We start from the raw sequence: 27467 nt of genomic DNA, 5'->3' as shown, positions 1-27467 counted from the left end.
AATAGTAGGGGTTTGATTTCTAGAACATCTCAACATTGCTGGTCACTAGTGAAAATCAAATATAACTGTTGGTACCATCACAAATCAGTTCAGAGGAAAAAAATTGAAATGTGGTTGCCTTCTCATCCCAATTTTGTGCAGCTTCTGACTCTGTAGGACAGACCCTCTGAAAGAAGTGCATTAGCAACACCTGAAACAACAGGTGGGCTACTTTTCATCTAATTTTAGCCCTCTGAGAGCCAGGTACCTCATCTGAGATTGTCATCTCAGGCACTCCCTTTAATCATCACAAAGAGACAGGTGGCCCAGGCAGCAATTAATCCTTCCAGTTTCAACATAAAATGTGATGAATTTTCTCCTGTGGTATTTATCTTTTATTGATTACAGAGTTTGCATAGAAGGCCAGTTTAGACTAGAAAGCTAATTTTAGACTGTAAGTAGAATCTCTTCCTATGTCCAGCAATGTATCATTTATAAGGGTTAGATTACAAAAAGAGCAAATAAAAAATTCAGATCAAAAGAGACTAACACAGCAATGGAATGAGTGCTAAGGAGGGAGATGTTGGTAGCTAAGAAGGAATAGAAAGAGGAGTCATGAGGGGAAAGAAACTCATGTTTACATACTTGGGTATGTAAAATAGGAAGAAGGAAAAAAAAAAAGTGTTGTCTGATTGGGTTAATGTGGGTTATTTTAATATGCCTCTGTTCCTAGTAATATTTTGTTTTCCTGTTTCTGTTTTACATACACAAGTACCACCATCACTGGGCAAAGAAATTCCTGCAGGCACTAAGGAAGACACCTCAGCCCCAGAGCTTTCACTGCTCTCAGACCCTTCCTTGTGAATGATTTGAATGCATGGACTATGAGCAAGTAAGCCTGTCTTTAGTACAATAACAGCTGTCTTGCCCTTTAAAAATTTGTACCAGAAGAGATTTTTCTGCTCCTCTGTTAGAAAAAAAATATGAAGAGTTGGAAGATCTAAAATTGACTGAATATATAATACAATTGTGTAATATAATTGAAAAAATAACAAAAGCCAACAGGAGCATGGAGATTGGGATGAAAAATGTAACACTAATGTTAATAACATTGGCCAAGTAAAAGCCATATCAGCCCTCAAATCTCTATGAATCAATGTCAGTGCCTGAAAAAGGTCAGCAACTACCAAGGTTAAGTGTGCTATTTAGTAAGAAAAGTTATCATTCTGTCTTGTGAATTTCAATATTTTTATTTATCTCCAGAAAAAATAACTATGGTCACTGGGTCACTTTAATCAGAGCTGTTTCATTTCTGGGAATTGATTAGATTGTATTGAAGACAGTTTTATATCTTGAAGTTGGTATGTATTTTCTATAATCTTGGCAACTGATCAGATTTTACTGACTTTTAAAATTATATTGGTAATATAACCAAAATTTTCTACCATAATTTAATCCAGTTTTACTATTTACATCATCCTTAACTACATTAGCTTCATTACCTAGGAAAGCTAACATTGCTGAACACTGTAAAGTTAGAGATTATCTTGATTATTTAATATGTATATTTGCTACACACAGCTTACCATTAAAAACACTACAGCTAGGAAGGCAATGGTGCTGTGCACTCTGGTCTGATCAATCTATTCATATGCAATACCTTTAGCTGACCACTGAACACAAAGTTTGTTGCATACACAGATCATCAGCAGGGAAAACAGATCCAAATGAGCAGCTGATATCCTTTTCCCCTTACCAGACACCCAGGCTCTACAGCCTAGAGCCAGAGCTATAACAAAACATGCATGTCCTGAATGAGTTGGCAGCAATGGAAAAAATGTAGTATGGGCATGGCAGCTCACAGCAAAGAAGATGTAGCTTGTGCCTAAGACAGCAGCTATCAAGGAACACACAACAGAACTTAAGGTAACATCTTTATTCTGGACAGTTCTCAAATGCAAGTTCTGCCCTTTGAAAGGGAAGAAGTCCCCTATGGGGGACAAGGTGGATCTAATTTGCCAGTGGAATCTGGGAACAGGAAAGGAGAGGCAGGCAGTCCTGTGAGGGTGGCTCACTGGACTGCAGCCAGCTCCTGACTCCACCTCAGTGTATGGGATGCAGAAAAACACAGACACATAATGGGGAAAATTTCACCAAAATGAGCCTTATAGGTACTTCCTTTTTTCAGTTTCCTGTTAGGTTCTGCTGCAACAGAGTCCTAAACAAGGAAAGATCCCTGTATTCCTTAGTTTTTCACAGTTAAATCTTTTACAGTGACATTTTCCCATATTATGTCGATAATATCGTGGTTATAAGAAAACAAACTCGGTATACAGATGTTGATGATAAAAGTCATCAATGCATATTTGTGTTATTTGTTAAGGTATATACTGGAAGATCACCTATATACTATGGAAATATCCTAATTTCTGTAAAATAAAATATTAGCTAATTTGTATTATCTTTTTCAGAAATGTTTAATATAAATTCACTTCTTTACACTATATTTTAGTTTTTGTGCTCTCTAAGTACTTCAGGAAGACTGTGCAGTGAGAAACTTATAGATAAGTATATGAAGAGGAAAGTAGTATCAACAGTAATACCATCAAATAGGAAAAAAAGAATCTTGAACACCAGCATTCAAATGTGCTTGCTGGTAGGCAAAATAAAGATGAGCAACTCTAAACAGATCACACACAGTGATTCGACCTGTTCATGCAGAGATAAATTACTTTGAAGAATACAATACAGCACAGTGTTGAAATACATACAATGTCACATAAGGAACTTTCCAGCAATCCTCTAAGTTTGACCTATCCTGGGCAACCCAGACATATACACTTAGGCAAGATTCACAGCCCTCTCAGTCAGACACAAAGCAGACCTTAAAAATAAGAGAAACTAGAAATATGACATTAATAAACCATTCATTTAACCACAAAAAGAATTAGAAAAAAAATCTTCCTCCTCTAGCTACTGACTAAAATAAGTCTTAGAATTCCACTCTCCTTTTTATAACATGTTTTCCTTTCTGGATTTGAAAGTTTATTAAGTGTTCTGTCAGGATTCCTACCAGGCCACATATCCAAACTAGGAAGCAAAGCTTTGTTAAAAACTATACAAATCAAATTACTCAGCATTCAGCCAACATTGCTAACAAACTTAGATTTCCAGGAATTCCCCATGCCACCAAAAACCTCAGCTGCTCTACAGAAGCCTGGCTGAGAAAAGAAAAATGAATATGTGATGGAGGAAAAAAACCATAGAGGCAAATTCCCTATATGCCAACCTCACGACTCAACCTCATTCCACCTCACAGGCAAGGAAAGATGAGTTTTCAGAGAGTATTCAGGGCAAAACAAATTATATCAGTCCCACAAAACAGATCAACAACACTGATTTCAGCTTTAAACTTTGGCCCATGGAGACACATCCAGTTTCTCAACCTATCCAACACAAATCCCTGAAAGGCAGGGGAGATTCTTTTGAGGTCCAACCTCTCTGCCGTGTCTGAAAGCACAGCACTCATCTTAATGCATGCCTTAAGGGATTTATTTCTGTTTACTGCAACAGGAAAACTTAGAACAGCCTAGAAACTAGCTTTTAGACTTGCTCAGCCTTCTTTTGCTTTCCAGCAGCCCTTCCATAAAGTCCATTTCATATACAATTTCAGCAACTGCCAGTTACTCCATAAACAGGGCATAGGGTAAAGTTTCCTTCCACAGAAACTACAGTTTTCCACAGCAGGACTGATAAATGATTTTTGCCTGAACAATAGGAATAAATAACACAGAGTATTTTACACCTTAATTGCTATGGAGGCTGCAGCAATTATGCCTTTCTGTACAGAATGTACTTGGTATTTCCTTCATTGGGATCCTACACTTTCACCATGGTTAGCTAGATCCTGAGATTTTCACTGTGAATGAAATAATGGATTTTGCAAAGGATAATTTTTACATGTCAGGTAACACATGCTTATGTGTGTGCCTGAAACTTTTCTCTGTTCTTCAAAAAAAACCCAAAACATGCTAAGAATCATTAATTTCTTGCCTGGAAATGCAGGCATTATGTACAGGTATACAAGACATGTGTAGGTGTTCCTGCAATTAATTTTACACTTTGAAGAGAACAATGTCTCTAGTGTCAGAAGTACTCCAAATTTCACGGTTTAAAGTTTAGTATGATGAGTTTGATGGGCAAGAAATCCAATCAAAATATCTGCTAATCACCATTCTGGTTTCTTTACTTTCAAACGTAATAAGTAATGTAATTACTTATAATTGCTGCCTGATTAATGGCATGAATGAAAAAAATGAAGCCCCATAACACAAACACAAAACACAACAGCTTTTTCCTACATAAATTGCATATTTTACATAACAACATCTCTTGTTTTGCATTGCATTTAGTATAGAGTCTTTTTAGTAGTACACTTTTTTCTTCGATTAGTAAAGGATGTTTACTGATGTAAATTAATACAATTCTGAAATATAAACACTGACACACTGAAATCAGTGACAGTTTCTGTATCAAGCTGAAAACCTCTCCCTTTAAAGAAGTGACCAGCACAACTCAAAACACTTGTTTTACTGACTACTTTATTCCCAGGTGTACTAGTCTGGGACATGTAAAAACATCCATTTAAATTTTAATACAAAAGATATGGACTGTATTCCTCAGAGAAGCAATTACTCAAATTCACTTTCTTGAATTATTTATATTCAGTATATCAGTAAACACTAAGAGGACATACAACAAAAACCCTATTGTGTCATGCTAAGCAGAATACTTGAATCTTTGTGAAAACATTTCTCCATTACTACTGTGTGTGACAGGAAAAAATATTAGCAACAAAAACTGAGCACTGATAAACACCAATCAGAATGCAAGATGGCAACGTCACTGAGTACAGTTAGGATTGATTTAAAAGAAATTTAATAATTGAAGCAAAGTTGTTAATAGTAATAATGTTTTTAAAAAGGGAGATATCAAAAGGAGAGTGTGGAATAAAGCCCAAGAGAAACAAGTAATGCACAATACAATTGCTCACTTGAGAAGCAATCAGCCTCTCCTGAGCAGCAATCATCCAATTCCTCACAGTTTATACCCCCAGCATGACATTCCATGATATGGAATATCCCTTTGGCCAGCTGCCCTGGCAACGCTCCCTCCTTGCTCCTTGTGCAGCTCCTCACTGGCAGAGCATGGGAAACTGAAAAGTCCTTGACTTAGGGTAAGCACTACTTAGCAACAACTAAACACTCTGTTATCAGCACAATTCTCATAGTAAATCCAAAACACAGCTCTGTACCAGCTACTAAATTTAAAACTAACCCTGTCCTAGCCAAAACCAGGGCACCCTTTATGCACCTTAACTTCATCAAATGAATTCACTCTGATCAACCAGAAGTTGTTTCTAAATTTTACAACTGCTAAGCTTGCTGTTTCCAGGTTGTTACATTAATTACCTACCAAGTCAGAAAAACTATATTCAAATTTCTCAGGGTTTTTTTGCTAAAAGAAATATTGAAATAAATGAAACCTGAGGAGAATCTGGGACAAGGAAATACCACAACATATTTTTGCTGATTCATCAACAGTATATAAAGGCTTCTTCCTTTCTTTAAATAATACAGCTGAACAAACTAAAAAATTAAAGAAAAAAAAAACACCAGTGGAATTTATTTTATGCTTACAAGAGAAGTAGTACATAATTCAAAAACCTCCAAGTGAGACTGTTCCTAAGGTTAGAACTGTCTCAGCAACAATTTTACGAAAACAGATTCGAAAAGTGAAAATCAGAAAAATTGAGGAGTTACTCATCCTTCTTACTATTTTATATCAATGACTAAACAAGAAAAATTTTCCATGGGCCACTAAAATTTGAAACCCTTTTTCATGACTAAATGATCACAACGAATAATATTTTGATTCTATAAGTGACTAACTATAAACATATTAAAACTAGAAGGTGTAAAAAAAAAAAAAGAGAAAAAAATTGACCCCAATAAAAATAGAAAATAAACTGGTCAGATAAAAAGATTTCTAGACAGCTGGTAGTATTTTGAAATTGGTGAATCACTAAAGCTTAGACTGATATTCTTTAATAAATAGAGAAAAGCACTCTGGAACAGAAAGCACTGGATTTTATAGGTATATCCATGCGATCTACAATAAATTCTCTGGAACACAGCACATTAAGCTGTCTACTAGATAAATCACTCTGATGAGAGGATGAATCAATCTCTCAAACAATTCTTTCCACATCACCCACCACTATTTCTATATATCCACTGAAACTCCTCCAAAAGCTAGAGCATCATGGATTAAATATCCTGAGGACAGACTCTGCCTTCCAAATTATACATCTGCCATCTTTCCCAGGAAATGCAGCTCCAGAAGTGACTCCCTCGATATGAGCCCTACCCAGACCTCCCCACAACCAGCATCACAAGTATTCAAACCCACATCATCACAGGTTAAGATCTTTGACTATTATCTGCCACATGTTCTTCCTCTTTTCTTTCATTTCCCTCTCATGGGACAACCTCTGAATTCTGCCTAACAATTAACTTTTGTTGGTAGCAATTTGTTGGCAGGGATTTTTTTGTTTAATTGTTGGATTTAATTAATCTCTCCATATTTAGGTGCTCTAGAAGTGATTACATTACAGGAGAGCAAAGCTGAAAAGTCTAATTTACAACTGGGGAAGAATTCTGATGATCCATAATTTCCTGGGGCAGAAATTCCTGCTTCATGCTCGGAAACCAGCCTTTGAAGAGATGTTCTTTAGTCTTGTGACAAAAATGTTCCACAGTGCTAGAGGAAAAGATTTGTTAACTGCTGTCCTCATTCAAATGCTTTGTGTAATTTAAAATAAACTGGGAACAGGGCAATGGAATTCCTCCTAAAAAACTTTTGAAAAAATATGAACCTGATTTGATCAATAGGAAATCTGTACAGAGAACAAAGATCAGGTTAGCAGGCAGGTTAAAGGATTTCATAGGGGAAGTTCATGCTAGACAGTTCTCTATTATGTGGAATTTTTATTTTTCCCCCTAGGGAGAGGGCTATATGGAGAAGTTGATTAAATTATTGCAGTCCTGGGATATGAATAGCTGGCACTGTCACTCTCCACTGGGATAATGTGGAGCCTCCTTGACAACTACAAATGGTTTTGTATTTCTTCATTTGCTTTACTATGTAAGAGTTCAGTGACAGTGAGATACCAAATGGGTTATCAAAGCAAGGCAGCCCCTTGCCTATAAGAATGCATATCTGCATCTGAAGTAAACTATGTGATGGCAGCAGAATCTCAAAGTACAATTCCCTGTTCACCCAGAAAATTCCTGACCCATTCAAATTCAGCTCTAAGGAAACAATAAACTTGTAGGTTTGTGAAGGACCAGTGAGCATTGCCATTTGCATGTTCCTAGAATTTGCCCTGATGGCATGTCCATACTGACACTAGAGGTGTAGATGCACAGGTAGAGTATGAGTGAGGCAGTTTTACTGAAACAAAGCCAGAAGGGAAAATGCAAGTTGGCTCAGCACCAGAAGCATCAGAGCAGACTCTGCACCTCTGCCTGACCTCCTGTGCATATATCCAAGGGATGCAGAAGTCCAGGCTGTCACAAGGTTCACAGTTCTCAATACCAGAAATCATTACTTAAAGGGAGCTTGGCCTCACATCCTTCTACAGCATAAACACACATTCAGTCTGTCTCTTTTTATATCCTTAATGATTTCCCTGCTGTTCATATACTGCCACTGAGTAAACTGAGACAGAACTGGCATTTGCAGTACTAGAGACTCTGGAGATCCAGTTAGAGATGGAAGTGCATTTTCTGACTGTGGGTCCTTCATTTGTTTGTCTGTCTGTCCATCCCACCCAGACAGACTTACAAACAAAGACTTCAACAAATTGCCCCATCTTTGAGACAGGAAAACCCTACATCTTCATTGTTAACTGTGCTGACATTTTTAGACGGGCATGAGAGGACAACAGTGAAATTTATGTCTTCCACCTACTGACTTTAGTACTTTATCTCAGAATCCTTTGTACCTAAGAAGTGACAATATTCCCATGGAATTTTCAGCAAATAAAAATTGGTATCTGATTTTGCTTTTAACTGACAAAGCTACATAACTACAATTGTATACAATTTTAGTTTATGTTCTTTTTCCATGGTGCTCAATTTTCAGTATGAAAGTTTACTTCTGATGAGTTTCTCAGTGCTTTCCCCATCTTAAAGGGAAGAAGAAAAAAAAAGTTGATCCCGTCTCCTCTTTCCCTTGGGAATCCTTTGTCTGAGCTAGCTTATATTATGCTTGCATTTTAAATATATTTTTTCTCTTGAGAGAGGCTCTGCATTTCTCTTATCTTTTTCAAGCATGTTTTGCCCTGGAATTCCACCTAATTAGTTTCTCTCTTTATATGTTGCAATTAATTCTCCTTAGATTTAGCTAATGTTCTTACACTGCAGTTCTTGAGACTGAAATTATTGCTACTGCATGTATGATTCTCTATAGATAGGAGAAGAGTGGGACTGGCAGAAAGAAGTATTTTCTAATCCATGAAGCTTTCAGAAAAAAACCTTTGCTCAAGTCTGAGAACAGATGCAAGAAGCTTAAGATCAATTTTAACTGATGCTACATTATTTTATAGTTTGAGAGAAAAGTGTAGCTGGTATCCTATTGCAGGTCTGGGATGCACACATATATCCCTTCAGGATTTGGTTTGGGTTTTACTTGGTCTATAGACTGCTAAATTTATGCTGGGAAGACACTGGTGGGACTTTGCCTCTCTGACTTCTTGAGGGCACCAGCACAGCCAGTCTTCACCAGCCTATGAAGACAAATGCCCAGTTTTGCCACATTCCACTTCCTTTTGCCTACAGAACTGATAACCTTTGGAACAACCTGCTTAGACACAGTAATAAACCACACCCAAATAGACTAGAGAAGAGACACAGGACAAACACATGGGACGTATCATTTTACTCCAGTGAGCTACCCACCTTAAAAGTGCACTTGGATAAAAAAAAATCTGAACTTGCTGCATAAGACTTCAGCTTGAAATTTGAAAGAATTTCCCCTGACTTTGCTGAATGTTGATGCTTATGTTTCCTCATCCTCTGCAATTTCCCTGGGGACCCACATGATTTTGCCCAAGGGAGTTTTAGTCTTATCCTCAAATTGTAGTCAAGCACCAAATAATTATTAAATAATGTTCATATTGAACCACTTTTACAGTGCAGGTCAGCCTTTTTTGCTACTAATTTATTTGCCATAAACTAAAAATAATCTATATGTTTACTTCTGAATCATAAGCATCATCACTTAAATCATTAATCATTTTTTTGTGCAATTCATTTTTACCATAGTTTTAAAAAGCAAAACATAAACAATGTTTTATACATTTCTTTTCATTTTCTTTCAAAATAAATAAACAAATACATCTACTGAGGAATGAAACATTTAGTCTATTTGAATATATTTTTAAGCCTTACATCAAAACAGCTTATATATTATATATGATAACTAATGAAAAGCCAGAAATCAAATGGTAATAAAGGGAGGACAAACTCAAAAAGAAACTCAATGATTCATTGTTGTTTCTTTGTTTACATTGTTGGAGAATTCCTTTTCAATGACAAAGAAAAAAGTATAATAAAATGGATGGCAACTGGATAACACATTTGTGCTTCTCTATAAATACATGATTGAATCTCCTGGACTCCACTCCCACACAGAACAGAAGTATCAGGTAAGTGCACTACCATTCCTGGTGATACTAACTGGAGATGTACTACCTCCATGAATTTATATTCTCAACTTGAATAGAAGCAGCATTAATTGTAAACAATTGCAAACCTGTATCTCTTGCACTATTTCACATCTATAGAAGCCCTCCTGGTTTCAACCTGCAATCCCTTCTGCTGGTTTTGTTGGTTTCTCAGCTGAAACACTGGGATGAGCACACTGCACTTGATGCATTGTAAGTCACATGTTCAGGTCCCTCTTAGTAGTTTCCTTTGTTTCAACTTTATGATCCTAAAACTCAACTTTTAGAACATACCTGTAATAACTACCTTAAGCCAACTGAAAGTCTACTCACTAAAACAAAGGTGTCTTAAAGAGAAATTTAAAATTTGTTTTACACTGACAACTAAAAGAGTTTAGAAATTCATCCTATAGAACTTCAACATGATCCTGAATATGGCAAAATTACCTACAATATTTATGCTCAGCTTTCTATTACTAAAGAGAAATTACAAATTACTAAAGAGAAATTACAAAGAAAAAGCTTGCAAGTTATGAATAGGCACAAGCTTGTTAAGTCACATTTCATCTTTCATTAATTTTCAACCTTATTACCCTTTATTTGCTTTATATAGCTGTTTGTACTTAGCAACTACTGTAATAGTTCTTCCATCTACTTGTACAAAGTCATCACTAAAGGTCTAGATGATTTATGAGAAGACTGCATATGAAATATTTATATTATGGGGCTTGAATTTCATTGAAATCTTGCAAGACAGGAATATAAAAACAATTTTTTAAAAAGCAGATTTTTAAGGGTTTAAGAATTATTCTCTTTTCTATCTTTCTGATTCAATCCATGAAAGTTTTCAAACAAAGACATCTTCCAAAGTCCCTTGTGTTGTCTACTCTTACCAACAGTCAGAGGATGTACTTATATAACACTTTTCCCAGGAGCCACCCATGGAAAACTCACTTTCATCAGCTGGAAAAAGTGTGAATTTTAAAAATAGTTATGTTCATAGAAATCGTAGAGTCATAGAATGGTTTGGGTTGGAAGGAGCCTTAAAGATCATCTAGTTCCAACACCCCCACCAAGGGCAGGGACCCCTTTCACTAGACCAAGTTTCACAGAGCCCCATCCAACCTGCCCTTCAACACTTCCAGGGATGGGGCATCTACAACTTTTCTGGGCAGCCCCCAGAGCCTCAGCAGCTCCAGTGCCTCACCACCCTGACAGTAAAGAATATCTGATTAACTTTACTAAGTGATTTGTTATTTATGAGTCATTCATTTCACATGCCCTGTATTAAAATATGCACAATTGAATCTTTCTACATATGAAATAAGCCTGAAAGTGTTTGCAAGCCTGCTCTACTTGCTCCCTCTTTATATCACAAGACTATCACAGCTATGTAATCTGTAAGTCACTCAGTTTACTAATGTCCATTTTGGTATAGCTCATGTCATTAAAAAAAAAAAAAGAAAAAAAAGAGAGAAAATTTTTCTATTTAAATTTGTTACTTACAACCATTCCATAAGAAGTTCTTTTTCCAATGATAAAGTTATACTTCTCAACAAACAGAAGTTTATTGAGAACCTTTCACCAAAGATCATCTAAAGGCTCATAAACCCTCCATCTTCAAACATATTATTATAATTTTATTATTAAAATAACATTAACTTAAAATAAACTTGCTTATATGTCCCAATGCATATTCACAGAACTGATTTTGCTGTACCCCAGAAATCTTCATAACTAAGAGGTTTGGCTAATATTTGCAATAAATCAAGACAGCCTCTCTATTTTCTCATTTGAGGCATGCCATGTAACATGTGATGTTTTACCCAAGAAAAAATCAGTATTAGCCACAAGAAGAAAAAGCAAACAAATAAAAACCACCACTGAGAAAGGTGATGAGCATCCATACAAACCTGTGATTCAGAATTTGAGGTACTATTGTTTACATTTAGCTGCTTAGACCGCGCAAGCAAAAATTCCAGAGTTAAAATGAACTGGCCAAGTGAAATTTTGCCACCTGGGGAATCTATTGCTTTTGTGACCCAAACTATGGTGTCTGCACTCTGACATTCAGTGCCTAAATATACTTCATTTTTCTGCTCATTCTTTCCAACCTGGCTAGAGCAATGGAACAGACAAAATCATCAAGTAATAACAAGGATGTAATTAGTAGTTATGTGCTTGTATTATAAAAGCAGAAACTGAAATAAGATTTACTCACTGGAGGGGAGCAATGACATCCAGGGGGACTTGGAAAGGCTTATGAGGTGGGTCCATGCAAACCACATCAAGTTCAACAAGAACAAGTACAAGCTGCCAAACCTAGATCAGGGCAGTTCCAAGCACAGACAGGATGGGCAGAGAATGGATTGGGAGCAGCCATGGGAGAAAGACTTGGGGTTTTCAAGGACAAGCAGCACAACATGACCAGCAATGTGCACTCACATCCCAGAAAACCAACTGCATCCTGGGCTGCATCCAGAGCAGCGTGGGCAGCAGGGCAAGGGAGGGGATTCTGCCCCTCTGTTGTGCTCTGGTGAGACCCCAGCTCAGTGCTGCATCCTGTTCTGAAGCCCCAGTCATGGACATGGACCTACTGGAGTGAGTCCAGAGAAGGGACACAAAATGATCAGAGGGCTGGAGTCCCCCTCCTATGATGACAGAGAAAGTTGAGGCTGTTGGGTGAAGAAGGCTCCAGGGAAACCATGCAGCAGCATTCTGGTAATTAAAGGGGTCCTACAAGAAAAATTACTTTTCACAAGTGCAGGAAGCGATAGGGCAAGGGGAACTTTAAACTGGCAGATGGTGGGTTTAGGTCAGATATTAGGAAGAAATTTCTTAAAATGTGAGTGGTGAAGCACTGGAACATGTTTCCTAGAGAGGTGATGGATGCCTCATTCCCAGAAACATTCAGGGTCAGGTTGAATGGGGTTTTGAGCAACTTGGTCTGGTGAAAGGTGTCCTTAACAATGGTTGAGGGCCTGGAGGCTTGAAACTACATGGCCTATAAGGTCCTTCCCAACCCAAACCACTGTATGATTCTGTGACTGTATCACAGACAAGAGAATAGTACAGACCAGCTCTTTTAAGTACAATGAATAGAAAATAAAGATTTAAAAAAGAGAAATATTCCAATTTACAGAAAGGAAGTAAGGAACTGAAATTTCTAAAAATTAATATAAACCTAGTGGTGAATTTTAACAAGTGAGTAGATCTCAACTGGCATTACTTATTGCATTTCAAAGTCATCAGACACACTGAAGCATTTGTTCTTAAATAATTTGCTTGCTATCACACAGAAAGCATGTGTGGAAAAGTCAGGAACTGAACGGAGATTTATATGTGAATATATTTGAACACATAAACTGTGCTACTTTATGTAAGTCAATAAAACAGTTGTGCTTCCCAACAGCTTTCTTTTTGTCTATCATATCAAGTTGGAATTGATAAATTTAATTCTAAATGCCTAAAAAATGTATTAAGTAATTTAAAATAGAGCTGTAGATTATAAAAATTATCATGGACATCTCATTATCCAAGCCTCATACTTTAATTAAAATTCCCCATTTCTCATATACAGATAACTTTAGCTAATTCACCATTAATTAACACATGGAGCAGTTCAAAGGAAGTAGGTACTTTTGTTGAAATCTTGTCATTTACAAATTAACGATATATACACGACAAGAACACCATTCCAGAGATCCAGGGCTCTTTTTAGATGACTTGAGGTTTATGCTGTGGTTTGCTCCAGGGTCCTGGTTTTGCAGTCACGCATCCTGGGGACCTGGTTAGAAAATGTCACGGCTCTCATCCAGTGCCAGCAGCTCCATCCCTTCTCCTCAGCACATGCCAAGCTCTATCCAAAATTGTGAGGGAAGGTGCCCAGGGCTGAGCCTACACCCCAAGGACCAGAAACACTCCTAATGTATCCCCTTATTTGTCCCAGTAAAAGCACCCCAAAAAAACCCATGAAGATGGCGATTCTGACCAATGAGCCAAAACCAAATACGGATCACTTTGGAATCTCAACCGCTGTGCTGCCTTTCCCTAGAGAAAACAGGTATGTACGTGAAGAAGGATAAACAGAAATTATGAAAAAGCTGGTGCTGCTTGGAATACAAAACTGCAAAATGCCAAATTCTCTGTTTTTGGAAGCAAAGGAGTACTCAGTGCATTTAGCCTTTTTCAGATTTTGGCCTTCTTAGTACACAAAACAAAAGATTATTCAAGAGATTATTATAGATGTCTAATGTTTGCTAGCAGCTTCCAGTTCTCAAGGTTCCCAGGCACAAACTGAATCATTGGATTTAGCTTACATTTCTTAAATTGGCACAACTAAAATAAGAAAGATATTTCTTTTGGCATCTTAGAAGAATTAAAAACATTGATTTAGAATACTTAAAAATTCACTGTAAAATACACTGTTGTAAATATATGTACACCATATGTTTATGTTTCCTGTTTTCACTTTTATTCAAGATATGTTTTACTGAACATTACTGTTATTACTGTCATTGTTAGTATTTTAGAATGATACAGGTGAAATTATAGACATAAATATTTCTATATAGATACACCAGAATATTCTGAAGAAAATAAGTAACATTTCATGTTCTTCTGCATATTTCATCCCTACTTTAATTATTCAAAAAATTTATCTAGCCTTTTTAATAACAAGTATTAAAAACAAAAGCAGATCTCCTACAACAGTGTTGCTTAATTAATCACTAAGTCCAAGTTAGCACAGATAGGAGACGAGATAAATACTTCCACTGATTATTTGTGAACCAGAAAGATTACTCTATAGTATTTCTATTTTGTTATCTGTGCAGTATTCCTTTGCTTTATGGCCTTAAAATCTATACATATGGAATAAAATGTTCCAGAAAACAGTATTAACAAAAAATGTATATTCTTTTTCTGCCAAAAAAGTGAATCACAGAATCACAAAGTTGGAAGAGACTTTCAAGATCATCAAGTCCAAGGGGAGAAAGATCAAACGTGTCTTCTTGACAGTCATAATTTCAGACAATACTGCAATTATTGACATTTAAAATTTTGTTCAGGATACTAAGTAGCTAAGTATTCCTGAATAGTCAGAGCAATAACAGTACCAGCATTTTCAAAATACTCCAAAAGCCCCAAAATTACTGAAAATAGAAGACTTGCTTGCTTGGCAGATTTGGCAGAGTTATGCATACTTTTCAGATTTATCAAATGTTGCAAAAACACATCTTCTCTTTTATGGGACATCACGATTGCTCCATTTGTGGCAAATTTGCCCTGAGACAAAGAATTTTCCAAAGAAAATTGCATTACAATGGCCCACATCATGCCATCTGCTTTAAAAACTCTCCAGTGATTTCTACAGAGGATAGTCCTAAAAAAATAAATGGAACAACATGTCCCAAAGTACTATCTTTACCTAGCTTAAATACTTTCCATGAAAAATATTCTGAAAAATTTAGAAAGCTGTAACATTACCAGTAAGTTATGCCCTTAATATTCATCTATTCCCAAATGGTGAGAAGGGTTGATGGACTGACTGTAACTATGGGAAAGAGCTCCATGGCTGCAGAGCAGGTAATGATCCCCACAATGCAGGGGCTGCATGGGGAGTGCCCCAGCTTTCCCAGCTTTCCCTGCTGCCTCCCTTCCCTTCCTTTCCTTTCCCTTCCCTCCTCCCCACTCACATCCCCACCAGTTACACCCTTTGCTGCTGTGGCAGCAGCAGAACAGCCGACAGCATCATTCATGTCAGAAAAAAGGAAGCAGCCATGGAGCCACAGTCCTGGAGAGGCCAGAAGGCCATGAGCAAAAAGTCTGGGATCTGACAGTCTAATATTACCCTCACATTTAACCTTGCCATCTCAGTCCTTACAGAAGATACACTGAAATGACACAGCCATACAAAGCCACATGGACAGCGGGAGGGAGCGGGACAATTCTTTTAACCTGTGTCAACACTGAACAAACTTCATCGTGCCAAATACCTTAAATGCACCTCACCTTGCTCCACAGAGCATCAAGAAAGGAAAATATATTGTCACATCTCTATTTTAAGACTATTTCTCAGAGTGCAACTATAAATTTTAGTACTGTAAAAACACCACAACTTTCCTTCTTTGGTTACTTTTGAAAATAAGATCTCTGTAAAACACCAAAGTATGCATAAAGTTCAGATTTCTGATTATATAAACAAATACTTTATATAAAGAAGCACACTATCCTTATTTACACTGCACCAGAGCTGTTACTTCATAACAGATACACAGAGGAACATGTCCAGAAATTCTCTGGTGAAGTCATCTGAAACCCCTTTCAAAAGAACAATAACCTTCTGCATCAGTACAGCTTCATATTATCTCACATCTGATTTACAAATAGAACAAAAGTTCCTATGAACTTCATTAAATGGCTGTTATCTAATAATTCCAATCTTTTCATAGCACAACCAATGTTCTTAGATTATTAGTATTTGTTAGTCAAATTTATAGATATAAATAGTAATTCTAAAACACCCAAGATGTATATTGAATCTAACTCCCACTCTCCCCACAGCACATATAAATGTCACAGGCTTTGCAGTATCACTTCACATGGGTGATCTGGGTTTGGGACTGGCCTGGTTTGGATTTGTTTGAATATGAATGATGTAAGGCAGCATTTCTTTTTCATATTTAGAATGGCTTTAGTCATGCAGAAGATATGCCTGTCAAAATAGATCCAAACTGGAATAGTAGCAATAAAAAAAAATAAAAAAAGACATGCAAAACATAATAAAAAATTTCTAACAACTTGACATGAAATCATAGTAATTGCAACATCAACATGAAGACATCTTTCTTTCTCTTGCCAAAGACTTTTAAGCCTTTGACACCTTCCAGACACAAGAGCCTCCAATTTATCCTTGATCCCAGTGTGCTCCTTTCTTCTGAGCACCACTTTACATCTCTTTAACTGGATGTTGCCCACTCACCACAAGAGTTTATTCCTCTTGGGCTCTGGAATTCAGTGGGGGCTCAGTTTATGCCCTCAAAGATTCCTTGCTCTACCCATTCGAAAGCCACAGCACACAGACTGTGAGCAGCCCTGGCTCCTTCAGGATGAATGTGACCTCCTTGGATTTTCCACCTCCCATTCTCACATCCTGGTGATTCAAGAGGACTCATCAGCAGAGAGTGTTCCTTCTCTGCCTGAACAAGGTGTGATCACTAGGTTTCCACTCAGGTCAACAGGTTTCTGAAAAACCCAATGGCATTTCCAGAGTATCTCTCAAACACACAACCATTTATCACTGTGTTTTAACCTATCAAGAAAACGGTTCTAAACACCTCTCTCACACATACAAACACAAAAGGGGAGGGGGGAAATTACAGATTATATTGAATTGTGTATAGATACTTGTTCTACCAATTTTTACTTCTGCTTTGCTCTGGCAATCAATTTTATCTTCTCTCACAACCATCCTCAGCAGTAACACTTTGGGTTGCTAAAGATATAATCCTCAGAGTGCAATGTATACAAATAATACAGTCCATTCCTTCATTTGAAAAGCCAAGACTCATTCAACTCCAAGACCTTTGTCTAAGAGCTGCTCACTTTTACACACTGCTAAATTTTATCCACAGCACTCAATAAATAGGAAAGCAGAATGACTCTTCACATATCACTAACTGCTGTAATCATCCCAAGTAGAAAAGTAAATATTTTGATATGGAAATACAGTCAATCCACACTGAAAGAAAAGGTAAATCAAGTGTGACTGGGCATAAGACAATCTGGGCAGTGACTGCCCATTGGTAAAAGGATAACAGCAAACTCACTATCCCCTGCATCAGGTCTGTACTAGCCAAAGTAGGTGTAGAAAATGAAAAAAGACACAATTAAGTCAAACATATGAAAGCATCCTCAAGTTTTACTGGAATTCCATTTCAGAAGAGTGGGGCAGAGTGGGAGAAGCTCTCATCTACTCTTCGAATCAAGAATAATTGAGGATAACATATTGTAATGCTTTCTCTCTTCCCCCTTCATTTCCTAGACATCCCAGTTTCCCCCAGCCTTGGGACACAAACACATTCACAGCCAAACACACACACAAAAAAAAAAAAAAAAAAAAAAAAAAAAAAAAAAAAAAAAAAATCCTGCAAAATAGCTGACCTGGGGAGTAGAAATTCAGTTTCTCTCTGCTGTAGTTGCCTCCACCATATCTCCACTAGCAGTGCCTCATCACTGTTTGAGGTGAGCTCCAAGCAGGTCCCACTTTCACAGTTCCTAATCCCCCAAGTGCATTATCAACATCCAGGGGAATAGAAAAGCAGGAACAGTTAAAGGACATTGAAATGGAGGAGGCAGCAGCAGAGATGTAAAAACCAGGGCTGCAGGGGCAGTCAGAAGATGCAAGATGTAAGACAGACACAGTTATAACTTTCTTCAGCTGCTCTTCTGGTGGTCTGTTTGAGGAAATGTAACAAGTATTTCTTGCAAAATATTATAAAAAAGAATGGACAATAAGGAAAATAACTCTGAGCTGAGCTGATCTGATGCACATTTCACTGATTCTATGCTTCTATGGTGTAGGGAAGGGCTTACACATAGAGATTAACATTTTTCACTTACAGATCTTGTTCTATGTATGACTGAATATGTGTTTTCATGTAGTGTGAGAAATATATATTGTTACTAAAGAATTCTCTAGATTATATTGGTATGTTTTCGTATTTCTAAGATTCTTACCATCATAGCATCTATACAACAGAAAAAAAACTATTTAGCAATGTGGAGCAGTATACAGAAACAACAATGGTCTAGGACAGAGGGCTTTATCTGAGAATGATAACTGCAATTTTAATTCTCTAAGAATTAATATATATATTTTACATATTTCTAGAAAACAGAATTTTAAACAGTTTCAATATAGCAAGGTGAAGACAAATTGAAAAATAATTTAAAAGTTCAAGCTCCAGAGGCTGGAATTCATGATGGTCTAACCTAATTCCCTCATAGCATGAGCAGGTTAGAAGCATATCTGCATACCTGCATATGATTTCCATGCATCTGCTACAAGGGCAATGACCCAAATACAGCTTGGAGAAAATACACAGAAAATAAACTCACAACACCAGAGGTCATACCTCAATAGCAAGAATTATGATGCACTGATTTTAAACTATGCATAATTTTTTCATCAAAATTTCGAAGTTTCAGAAACATTGGTCATATCTCAGAATATTTAAAGTAAGTAAAATTTAAAAGGAGTAGGAATAGGAGTCTAACAGAATCAGCCTTCCCCATTTACCACTGCCTTGCTTTATCATATTCACAATCTTAAGTTCAGATCCATACACTAATACAATCATTTGATAACATTCAATATTCATTAATTTTACTAGTCCAGAAACCTTTCAATAGTTTTTACTAAAGACATATCTTTCTGAGCTAAATTTGCTAAGATTTCATTGTAGTGTAAATTCTTACACTGTACAACCTAACAAAGGGCACAGGTCTCTCTCATTAGTTCAGAACATGAAATACCAGACAATATTTCTCTTTGATTTATATAACATGTCACAGAACTGTAACTCTTAGTAAAAGGATTAAAAAAATGATGTAATTCCAAGCTACATACTTTATAAGCATTGTTATTTACAAGCATTATAAATAAAGTTGGGTAGTTCATGCAGAATAATTTATGAGAAATATATCAATTTCAATTAAGTGTGATCATTTCACATCAATTCACAGAAGTAGAATCCTTGGAAATAGCCTCTCAGTGTGAATAGTCACACTTAAAAATTAAGATGTAATGTTGTTTACACCTTCTTCAATATTTAAAATACGAGACCTCAAAAAATTATGACAGTAACAGCTTTGCTTAAATATATTCAGAGATGAGCACAGAAGGCAGACAGATGCAGTATTAGATTTTATTCTAAATTAAAATGATCTAAGGTTTTAGTCCTCTCTTCTTGTAACATTTTAATGACTTACTCGTGTATTATAAATCTTAGGTTATGTTTTAGACTCCTTAGGGACACCCTGTGGCTTCTGGGAAGGGTGTGCAAAACTGAGGCTCAGTGAACCCCAATCTGCACGAGGCATCTAATGATGTTTCCTGAGACTGTAAATGACTAGGCATGGTCCATGTGATCAACTCCAACTCCATGTTCCCACTGCTATATGAAAAAAGGATGACCACTGTGATGTTGATTTTTTAAAAACATAATAATAGAAATACTGCAATATAATGCCAAATATTTAGTAGTAATGCATACACACACAGCCCCAATTGCAGAACAGGCATATGATTGCAATCAAAACATTTGTCATGTACTGGACTTCATTCAGATCTAACGTGACCCCAGCCAGGGTTAGTCACTTGGGTAGGAGCTGTTTCTCTAACTACCACTTCAAAGTGCAATTACTGCAACTAACTAAACTGACAGATGGATTCTGACAGCTATAAATTTAATCATGTTCACAACTGCAATGAATATTTGCTGCCATATGCAGCAGATAGTCAATAGAAATTCATATAGAAGGCATGCATACTTATATAAACACTCCCATGTTCTAAATAAATAAAGTCCAAGTATTTAAGGACTAGGCAGCAGAATACTTTGTATTAGGTTAAGATTACAAGATTGGAAAACAGAGAAAAGCAAAAAAAAGTAAACATTTCAAAAATATGTGACAAATTATATTGTTGCATAGGGTATCTTTTAAAAAAAAAAGTTCATTATGTATTATTCACAAAGAAAAATAACCCTTTTCCAATAGATTAATAAGTCATTATTCTAGTTGTTATTATATCCATACCAATGAAATATTTAACACAGACACCAAAATGTTTTTAAGTATAGGTACAGATTCAAGAGAGTTGAAACTGAATTTAGATATGATATAGGAACTAAATCCTCTAATAGCCTGATTTTCCTTTCTCTTGCTTGCTAATGCTATCCTCCACTTTCCACTGGAATAGATTTATATATCTCAGCATTGATAAATCTAAAGTAACGTACATTAAAAAAAATTGTAGCAATACACTTAAAGTGATGACCAGTGAGCTCATCACTGATGAGTTACCACTCAGAAATATTATAAAAAATTGAGATTATAATCAGAAAAGATGAGCTCAGTGCTTGACAGCATTCAAAAAATACAAGTATTCAGAAAAAAAAAAAAATCAGAATCAAACAATTTATTTCATTGTATAGATCCCTGGTATATTCGCATTCTGGATAACTTCTGAATGAGCTTTTTTGGATTTGCAAATTGATTACAGCAGAACTGCAAAAAGAGGACCAAAAAGATGGAACATAAAAGAACAGTACATTAGAATTCTTCCATCTTCAGAATTAAACAGGCTTATCTCAAATATCTGTAAAGTAATAAATGAGTACAGGGCGTTGGAACCTGAAGGAACACTCTGGACATCCTCTGCCTCTTCTTCTATTCATTTCTTGATAATCACTGTTATGAGACATCATACTAGTCCAGACAGACTTTCATCCAGTAAAGCTATCCTTATGCATTTTAAGGTATTTAATAATATTATGAGGCTTTTAAAGTATTAACTCAGAAAGGTTATGCTGTCATGAATGTTCTTTCCTTCCCTCCTCTTCTTCCATTCTATTAGGCTATCTTAAAACAAGAAATATGCAGTGGAGTATGTGTTAAATCTGAAGAATCAATGACAACATTGTTGAAGACAAGGTAAGACTCACTATTATCTTTTCTTCAACACCCACAGGTTGAAAATCATTACCACAGCTGTTCTGCCTTCAAGTGCTTGATTTTTTTAACAGTTTGAAATCTCCAATCTTTGTGCTTTGCACAAGGAACATTCCTTTAAACAGCCACATCATTTCTTGCATGTCCCTGAAACATTTAAATGGCTGTAGAAGACACTGGTTTAAAATGTTTGAGACATTTAGGTTACATAAAGAAAGTAAACATACAGGTTCAATGCACTTCTGTACATTGTCTAGATGTTCCTCAAACATAGAACTGGATGAAATAAATTTTTATATTAACATGCAATAATATGATTCATATTCATTTGTTATTATGAAGCATAATTATCAACATACATGTTGATATGAAAACACAAGGCTCAGAAACAAGAAGTCATACTGGGATATGTTCATCAAGTTCCCTGCAGAGGAACAGCATTTTATTCCTTCATGGGTTAATAATTTTCTCTCAGCTTAAAAGAGATGGCACCTGCTCTGTCAAATACATATTTGCATTTCCAAAGAATGAGAGCAGCAAATAAGACAAGGGGAGGAGTAATGAAACTTTTCCCGAATAAATTAAAGAACTCTACATGTGGAAGGGATGAAGCATTTGAATCTGAATGAAAACTGCAGAATATGACAAGAAATATGTACAAGAATTGGAAAACCTTCCCTGCTCGTGATGCTCTCCATTGAAAACTGGCCAAGAGTTTAAATAATGCAAGACAAACTGGAGCTTGACCGAGCAGCAAATCCAAGGAGTTGTAACTTGTCAGAATACATAGATTTTGTTCTGATTTTAGTACAAATAAACAAGGCAAGAATGGCTCAGTTCTACAACTGCTGTCATTAAAAGTCCATATTCCACAGTAGCTTATTTTGGATTTTGAAAATGATGCTTTTATTTAATTTTACTTTAAGATGGTAGATGAATTATGGATGAATTACAGAAGCTTTCAAGGTTTTTAGATGATGAAAGCATTACTCCACCCCCATAGGCATTGTTATCCTTTTAGTTAGGGTCCTGGACTAATCATGCAGAACTTACTGTCTCCATATATCATCATATTAGGATACTGAAAGGGTCATCTCCTCCTTCAGAAGGACAGCATTTTGAGTCACTAATGTAGGATCCAAAATTAAAAAGCTTCACAGAGTGACCACAGTTACCAGGCATGTGCCCTTAAACTAAGGTCAGAGAGAATGTGGCCTAAATCTTGAAGGAGTACTCTTAAAAGTGTAAGATTTTTCTATGGCCCATATATTCTTATTAGTTTCCTTTAAGGCTACCTGCTTGTTAAAATACACTGAAATATGACCTAATATGTTCCTGTTAGCTGGAAAACTGTATTTGTAAGATTCTACAAATTCTTCTGTCATTGACAGATAACCTACTCTGACTTCATCAGCTCATCAGACCTAAATAAGAACACACAAAAATTCTTAAAAGAGACTTGAATAACTTCTTGTTCACTAAATAGGCAACTAGATATAAGTACTGGATCTTCATCAATACTCTTTTTCTCAACATCAACAGAGGTATGTAAAAATCACCATCCTGGTGTAGTGTGCAATACAGGGTAGGAAAATATATTGAGCACTCATAGAAGCTGGTTTTGTAGTTTCTGGGTGAATATTTATAGAAAACAGTCCGAGACAGAACAAAAAGCTTTTCTACAAGTAACTTGAAATTACAAAAGCAAAACATTTAATAACTTTACATGATATTTTACAATGTGAGGAAAACAAAATAACCACTTGGCATTCTAAATTTTAAGAGGAAGTAGAACATTCTTATCAGAGTACCACACTGTTTTTAACATCTAATATTCAAAGCTGGGAGTTTTCCCAGGATTCCTCTAGTCCTTCTACTTTTATGAAATAAGTTGTGTCAACAGAACTAAGCCTAGCAAAGGGCAGTGAAAATTTTTATATCTCTGCTATATAAGATCATATTGTTTAGAAGGTTTGAATTCTTTGACACAGAAGTTGTCAGGCTGTTTAAACACAAACATCTTCATTGGTGCTTTTAAAGTAAAACAGGTAAAATGACCCACTGTACTTCCTGAGCTGAAGTAGCTGGAGTACTACACTGTTTTAAATTTACAACAGCATAGGAAGATAAACCTTATCACAGATGCAGTAGTTTTTCAATGTGTATGACATGTAGAACAAAGTAAACATAAATGCCTAAGGCTTCAGAGTTTCAAAGTAAATCCAGAATTTTTAGAAAAGACTGTAATTTTATTTTTCATTAAAAAGCACTGCTGCAATATTTTATATCAATAACAAATTAACACAGACTTTTTGGTAAAATCATACCATAGTCATGTTTTTGGGACACGAAGAAAAATAGAAATGCTCCAGACTACTTGTTTATTTAGATATGTTTAAAAATAGGTCCTTTGATATTTAACTTCTGGTACATGGCCCATTCTGATGAGCTACTGTTTTAAGGCTATTTTACTCTGTATTTATATTCAGGATTGCATGGAAAAGACTTGATAGTTTCTTAGGAGTTCAATTCTGCCCTACCTTCCTAGCTGAGAAAATATCCAAGACTATAATTTATCTCACACAAAGACAGATGTCTTAAAATTAGATTTTAAACTGTGAACAAGTCACACCAGCCAGGCACCCTTTATAATGAATTGAGAGACCTGGATACATCCAGAATGCGCTTCAACTGACCTATAAAGGATGCTCCTCTTAAAATTAAAATTTCCCCCAGCAGGTGCTTTTGACTTTCCATTAGTAATAACAGGGGAGGCAGAAGGTAACCAGATGGTATTCAGATATTGAATAGAAGACAGGATGGACCCCTTAATGTATACTTTTAACATTTTTGAAACTTTATTTCTAAATGATGACTAAGTTATCAAAATCTAAAGAAACAGACAAAGAAAACCTATCGAGTAAAGTATTCCAGGGGTGTACAAAAGCAGCAATTTGGTCACAGAAAGGAGTTTAATCAAGTTTTACATATCTAAACCTAAACCTTTTCACAGAATTTTTTAAATTTAAGAAAAGGGTTTTCACTGAAGACTGAAAAGAAAAAAATAATTGAAAAAGAAAAAACAAAGGTCAACATTACATTTCCTTTGCTTGCTTAATTCATTCTTGCTTATAATCACATGTCTTTCAGTTTCCATCTACTTCAGTAGCAATTTTTGGCTATAGATGTTAACTTTTCCTTCCCTTAATTATCTTTTTTCCTTTTTCCCTTCTTAAAACCTATTTCTGACATAATATTGCCTCCCATTCACTTGATTAATTCATAAATTCATGCAGGAAACAGGAGAAAATCCACAATTAAAGAGCCAAAAACTGCAGCAGACCCTTGAGTCTCGGGCTGCAGTGGTTCATATTCTTATGTCTAGGCCATAATCTCTATAGCCTAGATACAGAAGAAAACACTATTTTTCTTTTCAGGAGACAAGACAGCAAAATTTGCTGATTTCACACCACCTGAGATTTTCTAATAGGCTGATACAGTTGCCTTACTATTTGCAATTCCTCTATTTGACTTAAATTTAGCTTATCAGTTCTCTAAGACTACAATCATACAAATATGTCACTGCATGGAAAAGCCACATATACTTCAAGAGCATTCAGGACTGATTGCAGGTAGTTTCCAAACTCAAATCAGTGTATAAATCAGAAGTGTCCACCTGGGGAAAAATTTAGACCAAGGAGAATACATTTGACTCATTGTTTTTACTTTACAAAATATGTTTTAAAAGACAAATGAGAAAACAAAGACATTTCTATCAACTGTGTGACTTTTCCCAATTCCCCGACTAAACCAACAATACATTGGAATGCTTCATAATACCCACAAGGCAACCCAAAAGGCAAGCAAAGCACAGAAGAAGGCTCACAGACTTGGATGCACCAATATAAACTTCTGGAAAATTTTCATCACATCTGTTGAGATTGTTACTACTGCAAGGACTAGAGAGGGAGCTTCTTATTATAACTACTGAGCAGTAGATATCTCATTGAATGCCTAATGAAAAAAAAGAAAAGTAACAACATAACAATTTCAAACCAAGTACTCAAAATGTGGCTAAAAATCAACTTAAAGATAATTAAATAATTCATGGCATTTGTGTTAATTAAATACTTCTGCCACCATAAAAACGTCACTCCTAAAATCCTTAACAGAGAAGAAAGAAGTATCTAGAGGTCACTTTAGTCATGATTTACTATGGTAAACAACAAACATCTAAAAATAAAGAGCTAATCAGTCCCCAGAATTGGAAGTCTAATTTGTAACACTGTACTGACAAACATGTCTACAACTCTGCTTGTCTTTGTTTTATTTACTTTTAAAAAGTTGTTTAGGGCAAAACAATAGTGTCAGAATTGTACACTTACATTCCAAACTTGTATGAAGGGGTAGGACAAGAAATAATTAAACAGCCTCCAAATACTTACATTTGTTAAGCTTTTAAACTTGTGGTAAACTAACTATATCCCTTCAGGGCTAAACTGCTGCAAACATTATTCAGAGAAGTCTTTTATTTTCTCCAGAAACAATTAGAAAAGAAAATGTGCTCTACATTGCATAAAGCTGTTTTACAGGGTGTTTGGGGACAGTTACTCATCTCAGTTCCAACTAAATAAATAAATATTTTTTTCTCAGCTTCCTAAATTAGCCTAATTACCTGTATCAGATAATTTCTATCCATAGCAAGAGCATTGTTAGTATACTGAAAACTAGGTCAAGTTGACGAAACCAAGATATCAGTTTCAAAGCCCAAATTTTCAACTTCTTTTCACTCTTTTAGGAAAGGTATTAAAAATAACTACAATCATCAAAGTCTTCTCAGTGAGACTCAGCATGTCACTTCTTCAGCTTTCCAGTATGGTCAATTTGCTGGTTTAGCTATAAAAGTAGACCCCAAAGAGAAAGTTATTAATAAAGTACTGTTACAAAAACTAAAATTACCAACAAGTAATTGCCTTAAGTCTTCTATTACTGTTTCTAATTACTTCTTAAGTGCCACAGGAAACAGTAAACTGACTGAAGAAACTCCCAACTGAAGGTCAAGAGATACTTTAAGTGCAGTTCTTGTTACAAAATAATTGTTTTTAACCTTTTAACCAGCTACTATTGATTAAACTGGCTGTGAAATGCTACAATTCCTTCACAGTAACACTTGGAACCCAACCTACGCAAGTGTAAAACAATTGGGAATTACATTCAGAGCAAGGTATAGTCCATATTCTTGGTATCTTTTTCACTCTAGACAGCAATGCAAAGCTCGTTTGGGAATTCCTGAACCAGGCTGCAAACTTTACTTTGTAACAGCAAGCTGTAGGGAGCTTCCAGGAGCTTTTCATCCTTTTCTTCCACAGCATAGCACAGTATCAATGTCTCCCAGATTTGACCGGCAGAACTTCATCACAGCTTTAAAATAAACATAAATATCTTTCACAAGTACCTTCTCCCTTCCACAGGCAGAAGTCTGGCTGAAATTCTCTTGATCCAGTACACCAAACCACAAAACAAGACTAATTGTTTCAGTAACCCACTCCCTTACAATCATCACCATTCTTCCATAATTCCAGGTACAGATGAAAATGTTTCATCATCCACTTTTCATCGAGGCCTTAAAAAGACTTGTTAAAAGAAGACTTAACTTATCAATGATCTAATAAAGGTTGTAACAATTCAAAGAGAATGAAACATCTTATCTATACTCAAGGAGCCTCGGACAATGCTCTTAGTCACACAGTTTTGTTTTAAGTAATCCTGTGGGAAGCAGAGAGTTGGACTCAATGATTTTATGGATCACTTAAAGCTTGAGCTATTCCATGATTCTATGCTATAAACTGTTAGTTTTTCTTACATTAAATATAAAGCATGACTTCAGGCTATTATCTTTCATTCTATATGTGCCATTCACAAGAACTCAGGGATGCTGACATGAACACACAGAACAAAAGAA

The 27467-nt window shown here is 35.9% G+C and overlaps 1 protein-coding gene across 4 annotated transcripts in view; it reads right to left on the bottom strand.

Annotated features, from left to right (window-relative positions):
• Window positions 1-27467, bottom strand: part of DGKB (diacylglycerol kinase beta) — a 382002-nt gene that overhangs the window by 305786 nt on the left and 48749 nt on the right. The window lies entirely within an intron of this gene.

The sequence above is a fragment of the Oenanthe melanoleuca genome, chromosome 2 (assembly GCF_029582105.1).
Source record: "Oenanthe melanoleuca isolate GR-GAL-2019-014 chromosome 2, OMel1.0, whole genome shotgun sequence".
NCBI classification, from domain to species: Eukaryota; Metazoa; Chordata; class Aves; order Passeriformes; family Muscicapidae; genus Oenanthe; species Oenanthe melanoleuca.
Note: the sequence above shows the minus strand (reverse complement) of the source record. Positions and strands in the feature narration are given on the sequence as shown.